Here is a 17282-nt window from a genome sequence, read left to right on the forward strand (position 1 = left end):
CATGACAAAGGACAAAATGGTAGGGACCTTACAAAAGCAGAATACATCAAGAAGAGGTGGCAAGAATACACAGAATTATACCAGAGAGATCCTGATTTCCTGGACAAGCCAGATACTGTGGTTGCTGACCTTGAGCCAGACATCCCGGAGAGCGAAGTCAAGTGGGCCTTAGAAAGCATGGCTAGCAACAAGGCCAGTGGAGGTGATGGCATTCCAGTTGAACTATTTAAAATCTTAAAAGATGATGCTGTTAAGGTGCAACACTCAATATGCCAGCAAGTTTGGAAAACTCAAATTGCTAATATGTGCTGGATTATGGAGAAAGCTAGAGAGTTCCAGAAAAACATCTACTTCTGCTTCATTGACTACACAAAAGCCTTTGACTGTGTGGACCACAGCAAACTATGGCAAGTTCTTAAAGAAATGGGAGTGCCTGACCACCTTATCCATCTCCTGAGAAATCTATATGTGGGACAGGAAGCAACAGTTAGAACCGGATATGTTCTAGGCCTTGTTCAGTTTCAGACTGCAAGATTTCAACAGGTCTACAGAAAACCCACCCACACAGACCCGTACCTACACAAAAACTCCAAACGTCACCCACAAAAAAAAAGAGCATAATCAAAACACTGGTAGACCATGCAAATCAGAACTGTGAAGCTCAGTTTCTCAGCACCAAACTCAACCATCTGAATTTGGCCCTACAGGCAAATGGCTATTCCAAGACTGAAATCAAAAGAGCCATCAAACCAAGAAAACAACACCAAACTGAAGAGGAAAAACAGCCACCCACAAATAAAGTATTTCTGCCATACATCAAAGCGGTCACGGATCGCATGGGAAAACTTTTGAGAAAACACAACCTACAAACACCACAAAAATACAACAAATATTACGGTCAGCAAAGGACAAAAGGGACCTCTTCACCACTGCAGGAATATACCAGATACCCTGCAGTTGTGGACAGGTGTATATTGGAACCACAAAATGTAGCATTCACACCACAATCAAAGAACATGAGATACACTGCAGACTAAAACAATTGGAAAAATCAGCAGTAGCTGAACATGCCCTAAAACAAGCTGGATATGAAATTCTATTTCAAAATACTGAAGTACTGAACAACACCAGCAATAATTATGTTGGACTGCACAGGGAAGCCATTGAAATCCATAAACATCAGCATAGCTTCAACAAAAAAGAGGAAAGTCTGAAACTGAACAAGGGCTGGCTTCCAGCATTGGAAAATACAGCCTGCAGAAGGTCAACGAACTCTACCCAGCCACAAGGACCAGGGATCATTACATTAAAAAGACCTGCTAAAGACACCCATCAACCACAGTGACAGATAATCTCTCCCACTCATCACAACCATACATCCACAACAAAAACACGCTGATCACCCTATCTCCTGAAAAGGACAAAAGCTGTTCCCACAGCTATAAATACTCAACTCTCCAACAAACAGCAACAGAGCAAAGACAGAGTTCCTGCTCCAGTCCTCTGAAGATGCCGGCCACAGAGACTGGCGAAACATCAGGAAGAACAACCTTCAGAACACGGCCAAAAACCCCAAAAAACCGCAACAACCATCGATTGAATGTTAGTTATTAAAAACACTAATGTATCAGGATGTTTCAAAATCTGGGAAGGCCTATCTAAATAACCACATTTTAAAAATATTTTTGAAGGTTTCCAATGAAGGTGCCAGGTGAATTTCAGGTGGGAAACTGTTCTATAGTTGTGGGGCAACCGCTGAGAAGGCCCGATTTCTGGCTATCATCTTTTGGGTCTCTCTCGGGGTCAGAACTGTCAATTGCCCAGTCTGAGAAGATATTACAGGATGGGCAGATATAATCGGAAGGAGGCATTCTGCCAAATATTGAGGTCCTAAACCTGTTTAAGGCCTTACAGGTTAACACCATCACCTTGAAGCTGGCACAGAAGTAGACAGGTAACCAGTGCAGGGCAGACAGGATGGGGAAAATATGTTGATTTCTCCTTACCCCATTCAACAACGTGGCTGCCAAATTTTGGACCTGCTGGAGTCTCCATAACAGCCCCAAGGGCAGCCCCACGTAGAGAGCATTACAATAGTCTAATCTTGAGACTTATCAGTGCATGAACCAGTGTGGTGAGGGACCTGGTGTCAAGGTAGGGATGCAACTGGGCAATCCTCCTTAGATGGAAATAGGCGGAACGGACCACAGATGCTATCTGAGATTCCATTGACAGCACTGGGTCCAGGAGCATGTCCAAGCTGCGTATTTCATCCTTCACAGAAAGAGTAGCACCCCCCAAAGGAGAGGGAAGCACCCAGACCTCAAACGCTAGGGGCACCCACCTGCAGGATTTCTGTTTTGCTGAGGTTCAGCCTCAGTCTGTGATCTTTCATCCACCCCAGCACCGCGTCCTGGCAGTGCTCAAGGGATGGGACAGCATCCACTGCAGAAGGGTGGAAGGAGAGATAGAGCTGGGTGTCATCTGCATATTGATGACACTAAGCTCCAAAACTCCTGATGATCTCCCCCAGCAGCCTCATATAGATATTAAATAGCATTGACCCCTGTGGGACTCCACAACTGAGAGTCCACGGAGTGGACAACACCTCCCCAAGCTGAACTCTCTGAGGATGGTCCTCCATGAAGGACCGGATCCAGGCCAAGGACTGATCACCAATCCCCAACCCAGAGAGCCTTCCCAGGAGGATACCATGTTTGATGGTATCAAAGGCCAGTGACAGGTCGAGGAGGAACAAGGACGTTTTGCTGTTATCGGCCTCTCTCAGAAGGTCATCTTGCAGGGCGTCCAATGCTGTCTCCGTGCCACGATGCAGCCTGAACCCAGACTGGAATGGATCAAGGGCACTGGTTTTTTCCAAAAGTGCCTGAAGTTGGTCAGCCACCACTCTCTCCGCTAACTGGCTAATAAAAGGGACATTGTCAACAGGTCAATAGTTGTTTAATATTGTCCACCGCCAAATTGGGCTTTTTACAGGATGATTTAATGAACATCTCCTTGAGGGCAAGGGGGATCCTGCCCTCAAGGAGAGACCCATTGTTAATAGCTGTTGCCCACTCTGTTGTTAAAGGCCTGGCTGCTTTGAAGAGCTAGGCTGGGCAAGGGTCTAGTGAAGAAGTGGTGGCCCTGCAAGGATCAAGCACTCTGTCAACCTCAAGTGATGTTACAGGCTGAAACTCTGTTAGACTCACCAAGCAAGACAATGCAGTGGACATCCTGGCTCGATCTACTGATAAAGAGGAGAGATATCAGGTCCCGGTGGATGGCCTTCACTTTGTATTTGAAGGAGGCCACAAATTGATCACAGTACATACTACTGGGAGGCCTGTCACTGTGACCAATCCTGGATAAATCACACACAATATAAAAGAGTTTGGCTTGATGGTCTTGGGCTTCGCTTATCCAGGAGGTGAAGTAAGATCTTCTTATAGCCTTCACTTTAGCTAAATAAATGTTAGACACGATTTCTGTGGCTTTTAAATTGGATACCGTCAGGGCCCATCTCTAGATGTTCTCTAGCCACCTCCTATTTCCCTTCAATGCTTGCAGCTGCTGGTTATAACAAGCAGCTGGACGGGCTCGGCAATGGAGCGATCGTGTCAGCTGTCCTGGTGGCAGCAACATGCTAACCATCCATCAGAACTTCGACAGGAGCACCAACTAGATCAGCTGGTATCCCCCACATTGCATCTTGGAAACCAACAGGATCCAATAGCCTGTGGGGATGAACCATCTTAATAGGTTCTTGCTCCCTGCTGAGGAGGAAATGGCACTGAGAGCTTGCATTTTATCAGGTGCTGGTCTGACCATGAGAAGGGGACCAATACCAAGTTGGTCACCTTCGGATCTCTCTCTCTCTATGTCCAATTGAGAACACCAGGTCTAGTGTGTGACCCGCTACGTGGGTGGGGCCATTAACAAATTGGGACATGTCCAAGGAAGCCATGGTTTCCAAGAACTCAAGAGCTGGACCTGTGGCCCCAATCTCGGCATGCACATTGAAGTCCCTCAGGACAAGGAGTCTGGGGGGCCTCAATGCTGCCGCCGAGATGAAGTCCGCCAGCTCCAGAAAGGAGAGTGCTGGACTGCGGGGAACATGGTAAACCAGCACCATCCCAGATCCATCCCTGGTCCCCACCGACACATGGAGGGCCTCAAAACAGACAGCCTGACAACTTCTGAGGTATTTTTTATAGATAATGGTGTGACAAACCCAGACCTACTGGGATCTGCCACACGTTAACTAAGCTGCCACCAACCATTCCCTATAAGAAGTCACACAGACCAGGGATGGATTTTCAACAAATAAAAGAATAAGGTTTATTTAAAACAACACACAGGGAAAATAAAATGATCAGGTGAATAAGATATAGTAACGTGGCTTAGTTTCACTCATACATACACACAGTTTGGTTCACACAGAACACTTAACTTGAAGCACAGACCCTGAACCTATCAGTTCTGGCTAACCATACAGACACCTGAACCTATCAGGTTGGTACTGACTGACACACAGTAGTACCCTGTCTGACACACAGACTCCCACACCAGCTTCTTCTTCCCAGCTGCTGCTTCTTCTCTTCAGCGTCTAAACTTCTCCACACACGCTTCACATATATATACAGTACAGCCCCTCCTCCTGATGTCCCGCCTTCCACTCCCCATAGGATGGAACTTTCCCTCCAAACCCATGACAGACAGGTAACATCAGTGCTGTATGTAACACCTCCCCTCTTTATAAGTTGTTTTGTAGGGGGAAAGCTAAGGTGCTTTTCACCAAAAAACAACCTGGATAAAACACACCAAAACAGTTATACATTCAATATCATACTTACTTATACTTACATTCTAAGTTAACCATATCAATTAGGCATTTAAACATTTACCATATACATTACATCAAGTTACCTTTATTCATACAAACCAAATTCAAAAAAACCAGGTACATTTGACCTTTGGTCACCAACATATATACATAGTCCATGTTTCTTTCGCCGTCTTCATTCTTCAGGTCTTCTTGACAAGGCGTCAGCAACACAGTTCACTGACCCTCTGACCACCTTCACTTCAAAGTCATAGTCCTGCAGATTTAAAGCCCACCTCATAAGTTTGCTATTGTGGGTTTTCATTGTCTTTAACCATTGCAGTGGTGAATGGTCAGTGCACAGAGTAAAATGTCTTCCCCAGATGTAAGGCTTGGCCTTCTGGATCGCGTAGACTATGGCCAAACACTCCTTCTCCACGGTTGCCAAATGTCTCTCACCTTTCTGGAGTTTCCTACTCAGGTAGGACACTGGATGCTGGTCACCATTTTCATCCTCCTGGCAAAGAACTGCTCCTACCCCGCTGTTAGACGCATCGGTGTAGATGATGAACTCCCGGTCGAAGTCTGGAGCACGCAGCACTGGATAGTTGATGAGCGCCTGCTTCAACCTCTGGAACGCCTCCTCACAGTCGCTGGTCCACGGGATGCGGTCATCAGCCTTCTTCCTCGTCAGATCGGTCAGCGGAGCCGCAATCTCGCTAAACCTCGGGATGAACTTTCTGTAGTAGCCCACCAACCCAAGAAATGATTTGACTTTTTTCTTGGTGTTGGGTCTGGGCCAATCACGGACTGCTTCTATTTTGGCCTCTAGGGGTTTTATCACTCCTCCCCCTACTATGTGACCCAAGTCTTTTGTTTCTGGGCTACCCAGCTGCAGTTTGTTCTCTTTACAGGGCCTAGGCCAAAGCACTCCCTCCCCTGGGTTAAAGCGCCTCTCCCTGCCTTCCTGGTCATCCCAAGCTTTCTTTCTGACCTTTTGAGCTTGCAGGGTCTCTGCTGCTAGCTCTAGGTTTCTCTTTAGGTCATTCCTTAAAGAGTCTGTATATGTCACAACGTCTTGTGGGTCATCCTGGGTGATCTGCTCCCAATCTTGTTTGATCAAATCACGGGGCCCTTTCACCCTCCTCCCAAATAAAAGTTCAAATGGACTGAACCCGGTACTGGCTTGTGGCACTGATCGATAAGCAAACAAAAGGGATTGCAGCTTCTGGTCCCAATTGTTTGGATTCTCTGCCAAGTAAGCCCTAATCATGCGCATTAGAGTCCCATTGAACTTCTCAGTTAACCCATTACTTTCAGGGTGATAGGCAGTGGTTTCCTTGTGCTTAATTCCACAGATTTGCCATAACCGTTTCATGAGCTTCGATGTGAACGATGCTCCCAAATCTGTGATTATTTCTGAGGCAAATCCCATCCTGGACATATACCCCACCAAGGCATCTGCCACTGTGTTAGTTTCAATGTTAGTCAAGGGTATGGCTTCAGGGTACCTCGTGGCATGGTCCACAATGGTGAGAATGAACCTGTTCCCCCTCTTTGTGGCCTTGGGCAAAGGTCCCACAATATCCACCCCTATGCATTTGAACGGAGTGTCAATCACAGGCAAAGGGCACAACTTTGCTTTGGTCCTGTCGCGGCTATTCCCCTGCCTTTGACACACATCACATTGTTTACAGAACTCCCTGATCTGCTTCCCTATGTCAGGCCAGTAAAAATTCTGTGTGATTCTCTGCTGTGTTTTGTTCACCCCTAAGTGCGCAGCAAACATGTCAGAGTGTCCCCTTTGTAAGATCATGGGGCGATACTTTTCAGGTACCACTAGCTGACTTCTGATCCCATCTCCCCCTTTTGAGATATTCTTCAGGGTCTCTCTATACAAAATCCCCTTTTCCTCTAGAAATCTCACTGGGGTTTCAGGTGTTAGCTGGGCGTCAGTCACCTGCTCAAAACACTTTTGGAGAGTGGCGTCTGCCTTTTGCTCTTGTCCAAATCTGCTGTCTGTGGTTAAGGTTTCCACCACAGCTTCGGAACTCCCCTCTGCTTCCGTCTCTGGCTCATCATTACCCCCCTGAACTGTCCCCGTGGTGGCTTGTGAACGTGTAATCACTAGCACCCGTTTCACATGTTCAGCCAGGTCATTTCCCACGAGCACGGCTGCTGGCAGAGTCGATGAAATTGCTAGCCGCCAAACTCCCCTCCAGCCTTGAAAGTTCACAGGTACCTCCGCTACTGGCAGTGAGATCACCTGCCCCTCAATCCCTGCCACCTTCATGCTCTCATTTGGGATTACATATTCCCTAGGAATAATATCTGGATGGCACAGGGTCACCTGAGAACAAGTGTCCCGCAGCCCCCGATACTGATGGCCAAGTATTCCTACGTCCACCCCTGCTGTTTCAAACAACTGAGAATCTGTTCTCACCAGTAGGCAGCGCCTGACCTCTACAAGAGGACCATTTTCCTCAGCCTGATCAGCAGATGTAGCTGTTCCAGATTGAGTAGCCATGGCAACAGGCTCCCTCAGTGACAATGAGCCTTGCTCTTTCTGGACACAGAACACAGCTTTTGGCTTGGTTCCACTCGAATCCTGAGGCACAATTCCTTTTAGCTGCTTTAATTTCTCACACTCTGAGATTAGATGGCCCTTTCCCTGACAGAAGTAACATTTTCTGCTATATTTTGAGTCTTTCTCATCTTGTTTTGGTTTTCCCTCCAAAATCTGAGGTCTTGGTTTCATGTCTGAGGGCTTCCCTTCACCATGGGCCCCTCCCCCTTGCTGGCTTTTCCCTGGTCCCTGAGAGTACTTGCTGTAGGTTTCTTTGGGTTTATCTACAGATTTCCACTCAGCACCTAAGGGTTTTCTTATTTGCGAAATAAAATCTGCGATCTCGGCTGCCTCTGCCACAGATTTCGGTTTCCTTTCCCTCACCTGGAATTTCAGTTCCCCATGCAGGACTGAATAGAACTGTTCCAGCGCTATCAAGTCTTTGAGCTGCTGAAAGGTCTCTGTCCCCTCCTGAGATAGCCATTTCTCTAGCAGCCTCACCAATTGGGCCCCCACTTGGGTAAAAGTCTGCTCTGGTTTCTTGGTGATTGACCTGAATCTTTGCCTCAGCTGTTCCGCATTTATCCCATGTCTTGCAAACACCAGTTTTTTAAACTCTGCAAAATCTCTCATCAGTTCCTGTGGCATCTCTGAATAAACTTCAGCAAGGCTGCCACTGATTAAAGATCGCATGATGGTCATCTTCTCAGTTTCCCTTAATGAGAAGTCCACAAACGCTCTTTCCACTAAGGAAAAGAACACCTCAGGACAATCTCCCTTGTGGTACACAGGGAATTTCTTCAGGTCAGCTTTAGACAATTGGCCTCCCTCAGAATCCCTATTGTTATTATTGTTCTGATTCATCAGTTCCAATTTCCTTAATTCAAACGCCATTTTCTCTCTCTGCAATTCCAATTCAATTCTCTGTCTCTCTAATCTTTCTTCTTTTTCCATTCTCTCTCTCTCTCTCTCTAATTCAAATTGCCGTTGTTTCTCTCTTTCCCTTTCCTCCATTTCCCTCACCCTCAGTTCATGCTGTTGGGCTATGAGCAATTTTCTGAGTTCTGAGTTCTGTTCTCCCGTGCTGTCACCCTGCACTGAGCCAAATTCATCCTCAGAACCTTGGTCTACCTGGGGGTCTTTCACTTCACCCATTTCTGCCATTTGGCTTCGAGTCAAGGGCATAATCCCCCCCCAGAACAGGCTGCTTCCAAAAGTCAAGCCTCAAAATAAAACGACCACTTTTTTTTTCTTCTGCCTCAGAACCAGCTTTCTCTATAGATTGCTGCTGTCCTTCAGCACTAACTTGCAACAGTTGCGAGCTAGAGTCTACCCCCCTCTGCTAGGCCTCGCAGCAGGCAGGCTAAATCACTGTTACTTTACAGTTTTGCCTCAGCTTTTTCCCGCCAAAACAGGCTGCCTCAGAGCTCCCTAATCTAGCCCCCAATCTGAGGTTACACGTTCTTCTACTAGTGCACCTCCCCGTGAGGTACACCTAGAAGATTACCTACGCGCTCTCAGATTGTCCCTGACTAGACCCCCCTTGCTCTGGGCACACTTGCCAAGGCTTTGCTGTACCACTGGACAACTGGACCAGTCGTATCCCACACGCTGGACACCAATCAATGTGACAAACCCAGACCTACTGGGATCTGCTACACGTTAACTAAGCTGCCACCAACCATTCCCTATAAGAAGTCACACAGACCAGGGATGGATTTTCAACAAATAAAAGAATAAGGTTTATTTAAAACAACACACAGGGAAAATAAAATGATCAGGTGAATAAGATATAGTAACGTGGCTTAGTTTCACTCATACATACACACAGTTTGGTTCACACAGAACACTTAACTTGAAGCACAGACCCTGAACCTATCAGTTCTGGCTAACCATACAGACACCTGAACCTATCAGGTTGGTACTGACTGACACACAGTAGTACCCTGTCTGACACACAGACTCCCACACCAGCTTCTTCTTCCCAGCTGCTGCTTCTTCTCTTCAGCGTCTAAACTTCTCCACACACGCTTCACATATATATACAGTACAGCCCCTCCTCCTGATGTCCCGCCTTCCACTCCCCATAGGATGGAACTTTCCCTCCAAACCCATGACAGACAGGTAACATCAGTGCTGTATGTAACAAATGGCAACTCCCCCCCTCCCCGACTCTGCAGTCTACTTTGGTGTTGGATGGAATATCTGGGTGGGCAAATTAATGAGCGGGCTATACCACCCTCTGCGCCCTCCCAGGTCTCGGTAATACAGGCCAGGTCTTCCACTTTGGCTTTGTTCAAGGCAGATCTGGCGTTTAACCACATGAAGGATAGAGTGGGCGGTTGGCTGAGCAAGTTACCTTGATTCTGGCCTCTGGCAACAGAGCTAGAACAAGAAACATCTGTCCCCCATTCTTTTAAGTTTAATTGCTGCTGTGCCAACGCCATACCTTCCTCTCCCCATTATAACTTGTATGTTATTCATTTCCTCTTCACTGGGCGACAGGACTTCAATCTCCAGTGATAAGTAATGTATGAAATAAAGTGCAAGATGAAAGTTAAACAATAATATCAATTGGGCAAGATAAATATATGTTAAACAAGATACAATTTGTCAATCAAATAAGCTTAATTGTAATTAATTTCAAGTACAATAAAATAGTTATAATTTATGAGATTTAAACTGGTAAGGGGAATTTCATCAATAAAAGTTAATCAATTTTAAAGTTAAGTTTATTTTGAGTTGTCAGAAATCTGCAATGTTTATACAGTATACAGAATCCAGTCTTTTTTTGCAGAAGCACCTAAATGTGCCTTTCCGTCTCTTCTTTCTTTGTTATCCTTTGTTTCAAAGCTACATCATGTCAGTGAAATTGCTGGAACCCTCTTGAAGCTCGCTGCCTTCGACCCGTTGCTTCTGGTTATGCAGGCATGCTAAGTGATGTATACCTTTGTAAAGATTACAACACGAAGGAACTACTGGCATAGGAGACTCTATGAACATGGGGGGGCATTTGTTTTTGCTTTCTTTTCATTTTTGCTCAGCATTAATTAGTTAGGATTCTGTGAGAAGAAGTAGGAAGAACGGCAATGGCTGTGAGACCACAAGATTGGGCCAGAGGTTGGATTGCTTTTGAGCTGGTAGGAGCGCAGCCCTGCTCTTACTTCCTTAGCATTCACATTGTCCCAGTGCCAGATTTTACAAACCAGCCTAGAAGAGAGCCCAGCGAGAAACACACATTGTTTTGAAGGCAAGGCCATTCCTATCTGATAGGAAGATCCGTCCTTGAGAATACAAGAGAACACATGCCAAGAAGGGATGTTTTCAAGAACTTACATAAGCAACTACCTCTGACTGTTCCAAGATACAGTCAAGGTTAGGTCAGTGGAAACTGAAAAGAGAAACACTATTTTCTTTTGCTGCTTTAATCATTCAGAAAATGTCCGCTTTCTGGTACCTATACTTTCAAAATAGTTCTGCCAAATTTGATCAGAGTATAAATCAAAGAGAGATAGTGGGTTTCAGGAAAAATTTAATAGGATTTTATAGAAGCTTAGTTTAAAAAATTACAATGTTTTAATGGATTTTCTTTTTAAAAATAAAATAATTCTCTCACAGAGTTAGAAATTCCTATTCAAATACAAATTACTTCATTGACTGCCAAGATCAATATCTCCTTTGCTAAGTTTAAAAAAGGGTCAAATCCTTTTCTAGTATAAGTTGAATTATGAAGCCAGATCCATGTGATATGAATACTTCTCATCTGTCCTGAGCCAAAGTCCTTTCTTAACCCAGTACCACACTAAGGGCACAGGACCTTCATGTTTTAAGCCATCTGCACAGAGTAACATCTAGTGGTTTAGTCAGCCTCTTTACTTGTCTCGACTATATAGCCTGCTGTTTGGAAGGCTGCAGGGATGGGCTGGTGTGCTCTTAAAGATGGCGATCAGATAATGTCTATGCTAGAACATACTATCCGCCCCCCAGAATGTTCCTACTCATACCTTTCTGGTCCAGGACCTTCTACTTTTCTGGTGCTGGTAGTATCTCTCTGGTCATGATCAGCTCCAGTGTGTGTGTGTGATTACTGGAACCAATCCAAAGCAAGACTTCATCTTTCAATTTGCCAGTATTGTAAAGTGGATTAATAAGCAAGCCACTTCAGGATATTGACAAATTAATCTCTTCCTCAGCTCGGCAGAGGGCAGGGGAAGTGAAAAAAAATAGTTTTGGTTGTACGTTGACTATTGCTGATGCACTACATCACATTTTTTCACTTCCCCTGCCCTCTGCCAAGCTGAGGAAGTGATTAATTTGTATATATAATTTGTCACTATTTTAGATATATATAATTTTTTTTTAAAAAATGTCTTGTCTTAAAGGGCAAGTCGAGAAACCACCCACAGTCAAACCCACAGCGGTGGCTGTGGTTGCCAAAAAAAGAGCTTTTTTTACTTCCACTGTTCTCTGCTGAACAGGGGAAGTGATTAATTTGTCAAGAACTTGTTTATTAAGCCAGTTCACAATATTGGCAGGAGTGGTTTCTATGTGAATGGTCAGGCTTGATTCTAAACAAAGCCCAAAGTCTGCAGTGGCATCCAGCAAAACTCCAAACTAGTAGGATTCTTTGTTCCTAGCTAAAACTTTATAAATTACTTAATCCTTTTTCAAAACAGCAAAACAAATCTGTAAAGAAAGAACATGACCCATTCTCATGGGTTGACTATACCTGGAAGGAAACAGCTCCACTGATGTTATTCTTCCTCCTTCCTCTGTCACCCTCAGTTGCTCACATCAGCCATTGGGGTAGGGGGAGGATGGTTTTAGTTTCCCAATGGTTTAGGATGTGTTAGTTCACTGATGTCACAAAAGGTGAAGTTCAGGTTATATCTCTGATTGACTATTCTACATTTAAAGGCTTCCATTTATTTCTCCTTAAATTGCATTCAGTGGTATCTTATCTAAATAGAATTAGATCCTGTATTTTCTGTCAGGTGGAATTTTTAATTGCTTAAATATGGCAGTTGAAGTTAGTGAAAAAGGCCAAGTATTGTTCCTTGATTTCTTTTAGACTTGGTGGTTAATGAGCATCTGTGGCTAGTGATCTGTTAAATTGAAGCCAACATAATTTATGTTTTATAATGTGTGATTGATTAAGTAATTCTACTGCAAAACAGCTTGATAACATGGATGCTAATAGGCAAAAGTCATGGATTTGGGCCTAGCTGACTCTGGGATTGACTTTGCTGCTGTTCATTTCATCTGGCAACGTTGAAAGCCCTGGGAACAGCAACTGATGTGTGGCTCACAGGTCCCCTGGTTTGAGCTCTTTATGCCAGACAGATCTCTGTTACCCACAGTGAACACAACTATTAGAGTATTGAGTCAGATGTGGGTCTCAGCACATAGTAGGATCCCATAACAAATATCTTAGATCTCATCTGATTTTGGAAGCTAAGCAGGAATGGACTTGGAAGGGAGACTGCTACTGTACCAGGAATAGCCCAAGAGAAAAGCACTGCCTCAGATCAGTCCCCAGCATCACTACGTAGGGCTAGGAAAGAATTCTGCCTCAAACCTCTGCTGCCAGTCAGATTTAACAATGCTGAGCTAGCTGAGACAATGGTCTGCTTCTATATAAGATAGCTTCCTATGCCATATGATTTTAGAATCTTAAAAAACCATTGTGAGCCATTGTGCGTTTGAAGAATACATTTTCTAAGAATTTGCCACACTTTTGTTTCTTCATATATAGTTTATATTCATTTCTATAGATTTTCAGAAGGGTTGTAGATAGTACTGTATGTTAAAATATACAGATACAGTGGTGACCCGCTTAACGCTTACCTCACTTGACGACGAATCGGCTTCACAATGAAGTTTTGTGATCGCTTTTGCAATCGCAAAACAATGTCTTAATGGGCAAAAAACGCTTTACGAGGATCAGTTCCCTGCTTCGGGAACCAATTCCTCGCATTACGACGATCAAAACAGCTGATCGTCGGGTTTTCAAAATGGCTGCCGGCTGCTCAAAATGGCTCTCAGCTGTGGTCAGGAAGGAATTTTTCACTGCACAGGCATGGAAAATGGCCACCCCTATGGAGGATCTTCACTGGATGCTGAGGTATTTAGCCCATTGGAATGCATTGAACCGGTTTTCAGTGCATTTCAATGGGCTTTTTTATTTTGCTTGATGAGGATTTCGCTCTACAGCAATTTCGCTGGAACAGATTATCCTCGTCAAGTGAGGCACCACTGTAATTGACTATATGCTTTTAATAACCGTATGAGGAAACTTTTGTCAAATGCCTCCTTCCTCCTGTGGAAATAATGGCCAGAACCTTGTTGCTTAACATTTGCCAGCACAGATGCAACAGTATAGATCACAATGTGAACTGCTGCTAGTTAAGGAGCCATTGCTTGTACCCCCATTGCATACCAAGACATGAAACTGGCAGACACGTGGAAACTCCTTAACAAGTGACAATTCATGCCAGTACACTCACTCCAATGTATATAAGCAGATATGGCCATTTTGTAGGAGAGAAGATCCATATCTCTGATATGGTCACATTTTAAGTGGAAGAAGTTCTGATTAAGAATATATGACCACCATATGGCAAACTGCACTTGAAACTGGGGAGAGTTTCTAAAATATATTTTGATGTGGCCTGAAGCTCAACATTTTGAGGAGTACAAAACCAAAGCCAAAGAAATCCCACTAAGTTGGAGTGAAATTTTGCAACAACCACAACAGAGGTCTGGATCTGGTCCCATGCACAGATGAAGAATCCTCTAACCTAGGGGCCTGATCCCAGGGGAAATGCCTTACCAGGAGGAAAACAAAGAAGAAGAACAGACTGATACCCCACTGCAGTGACACAACATGGTACGACCTTCACCACAGCAATCAGGTCTTGCAGCATCAGCATACGGACAGATGAGACAGGTGGGAATGGAACCAGTAGGGCACAGTACTCACAGTTTTGAACCCGGAAAGCTAGTCCAGAAGAATACCATTTTGATGATAATGAAGCAATTCAGAATTTAGGTTATTTAAGAGAATCCACTCCTTCCTATTAGTCCTTGGCTCACAAAATTAGACAAAACAAATATAAAACATGAAGACCAAGATGAAACAATACAAGTATATTGTGTTTGTTTGTGGTCTTGCATTTTTTTTCATGTTCACGTGAATGCATAAGAGATGAAGGTATGCCCAGTTTTTAAGGTCAAATGCAATATGCCTAAATACAAACCTAATAAGCCACTTTCCTTGATTCCATTAAATAGGTTTTGTATTCAAAGTGACATTTGAACTGTGATGAATACAACTATCTACCACTTTTGCACATTAAAAAGAAACGAGTGACTAGCACCTGGTAAATTATAACCTTGCCTTTGGGCTCCTTGAGCCTTAATGTCACATCATTCATTCGTTTGTTTGTTTGTTTGTTTGTTTATACATACTCCACACCATCTGGCAGCCAGGCCACTCAGGGTGGCTAACAACAAAACAAACAACACAATATTAAAACACAAGAAGAATAAAATAAATATTCAACAGATACAATAACTAGTAGGATACATTAAAACAGATAGCTATAAAGATGGTAGAAAGGATGATAAACGGATGGCAAGACGGATGATATCACTTTGAACTTCATCCCAATTTTCTGTCTGACCATCAAAGGTTGTTTTATCTGAAGGGCTTATGTGAGGTTTTGATCACAACCAAATGTATGTCCATAGATTCCATTGCAGAACTTAGCAAATAAAATTCTGTGTTGTTACAGAGTTCAGTCTGTCCAAAGCAGAGACTTCACAGCCACAAGTACGGTGCAGTATAAGAACTGTTGAAGACAGGGTGATTTTGAACTTCACACTTCAACTACACAGTTAAACTAAACCTTGTAGATAGCATATTGTTAGAAAAGGGAATTCCTTAAGTGATGATTGTGTCCGATTATAGCACTATGAGCTTTTGGCACATCCCATTGTTCGCTAATTTTCTAGCTTTCTTTTGTGATTAGTCTCCTGACCATAAATGATTTCTCAGACATGAAAACATTATCATGGTTGCAGTTGAAAAGGCATGTCATTTATAACAGAGGTCCCCAACCCCTGGTCCTTGGCCCCGTGGTGGTGTGTGGCCTGAGCCGGACCAGGCTGCCGAGACAAACCTCCCCCCCCACATGCACTCACCCCCACACAGGCCATTTGAGGCTGTGTGCGCTTTCCAGCACGCCCGTGTGAGTGCCGCACTGCTGTTTGCACATGTGCATGAGCACACATGCACCCAGGCAAGTGCCGTGCCGCCATTTGCACATGCATACAGGCGCTCATGTGCTCGTGCGAGAGACAGCGCACGCCTTCCCTAGCCGGTTTGCAGACCAAAAAAGGTTGGGGACTGCTGATCTATAATGTATGGCTAAGTAGGGTAGATAAGGATAAGATGTAGACGTTTTGACAAGCTTTAGTCTTGAAATGAGCATAGGATGGAATAACAGATAAGCCAACCTATGATTGCCTCAGACGGCTTGTACATTTTGTCTGAATATGTAGAATTGGGTGCGGGGAGGAATTCAGCTGCTATAACAGAAAGGTACAGTATTCGAAGAGTGAGACCAACAATTTGACTCAATATGACAGTTTTTACTCAGACTTCCTCCCAGGGTCTTTCTCCAGCCATGAAGCTCCCACCTAAGGGCACAACTACAACAATACATGTTTTGCGTATGATTTGTAATTATCTAGGTGCCAGAGTGATATTTCAAGACAGTTCTACAAATGTCATGTGATAGCAATTGCTAGGAAGAAATACCTACCTGTTAGGTAACTTATACAACAAAAATTAAATACTGATCATTTGGAGTGTGCCCTGTCTAGAAATAGTCCCCTTTTAATAGTACAGTACAGTATATGCTCTTTCTCCCTGGGAAATTTTTTTATGAGCTACATTTTGCAATGACAAAGTCATGCTGAGAGCTCTATGCCTACTATTGATATCAGTAGAACTTCGCCCCAAGTATGCGCTCTATCAATGCAGAGCTTGGAATGTTGCTCACTACTTCTCAGTCGTCAAGTTGTCATTGTCACTATTACAGTTTCAGACCCTATGGTAATTTGTTATGTTGTAGAGGATTAGTGCCTAGACGTGACCTTACCAGTAGATTTATAACAACGTACTTTCTGGTTTCTTTTAGTGGTCACATCTAATATTTACAGAAATTATAATAATAAATAATTGTATGCAGTCATGTTGATTCTGACTAAAGGTAATCCTTCTCTAGGTATGCAATACTCAGAATTGGTTTGCCATTCTCTTCTTCTGGAGGCACTCTGAAACTGTGCCACTTGCCCAGGGCTACACAGGTTGGGTTTTTTTTTCTGAGTCACAGTGAGGAATCAAACTCATGATCTCTGGCTCCCCAGCCTGGTTCTCAACTCACTGGGCTATCCAGCCAGCATTTACAGAAATACAAATGACAAAACAAACAAACAACACGGCCAAACAAAAAAACCTTCCTTTGATACTTGTGAATGGCATCAGTATTGTTGTTGTTGTCATCGTTGCCATTGTCATTGTCATCATTATCATCATCATGTGTGGTCCAGTCAATTCGGACTTATGGCAACCCTTTCAGGGTTTTCTGGGTAGAGAATACCCAGAGATGGTTTACCATTCCCTTCTTCTGGATACAGCCTGGGACTGTGCAGGTTCCACATAGGCTGACTTTTCTCTCAGGAGGCATAGTGAAGATTCAAACTTCTAAAGCTCTGGTTCCACAGCCAGATATTTAAACCACTCAGCTCCGCAGTCAGCTCTTTGAATGGCATAGAACCAAAAATGCCCCTGTGAAAATGCTCCCGAAAATGCCTTAAAATACC

The sequence above is a fragment of the Pogona vitticeps genome, chromosome 1, assembly GCF_051106095.1.
Source record: "Pogona vitticeps strain Pit_001003342236 chromosome 1, PviZW2.1, whole genome shotgun sequence".
Classification (NCBI taxonomy): Eukaryota; Metazoa; Chordata; class Lepidosauria; order Squamata; family Agamidae; genus Pogona; species Pogona vitticeps.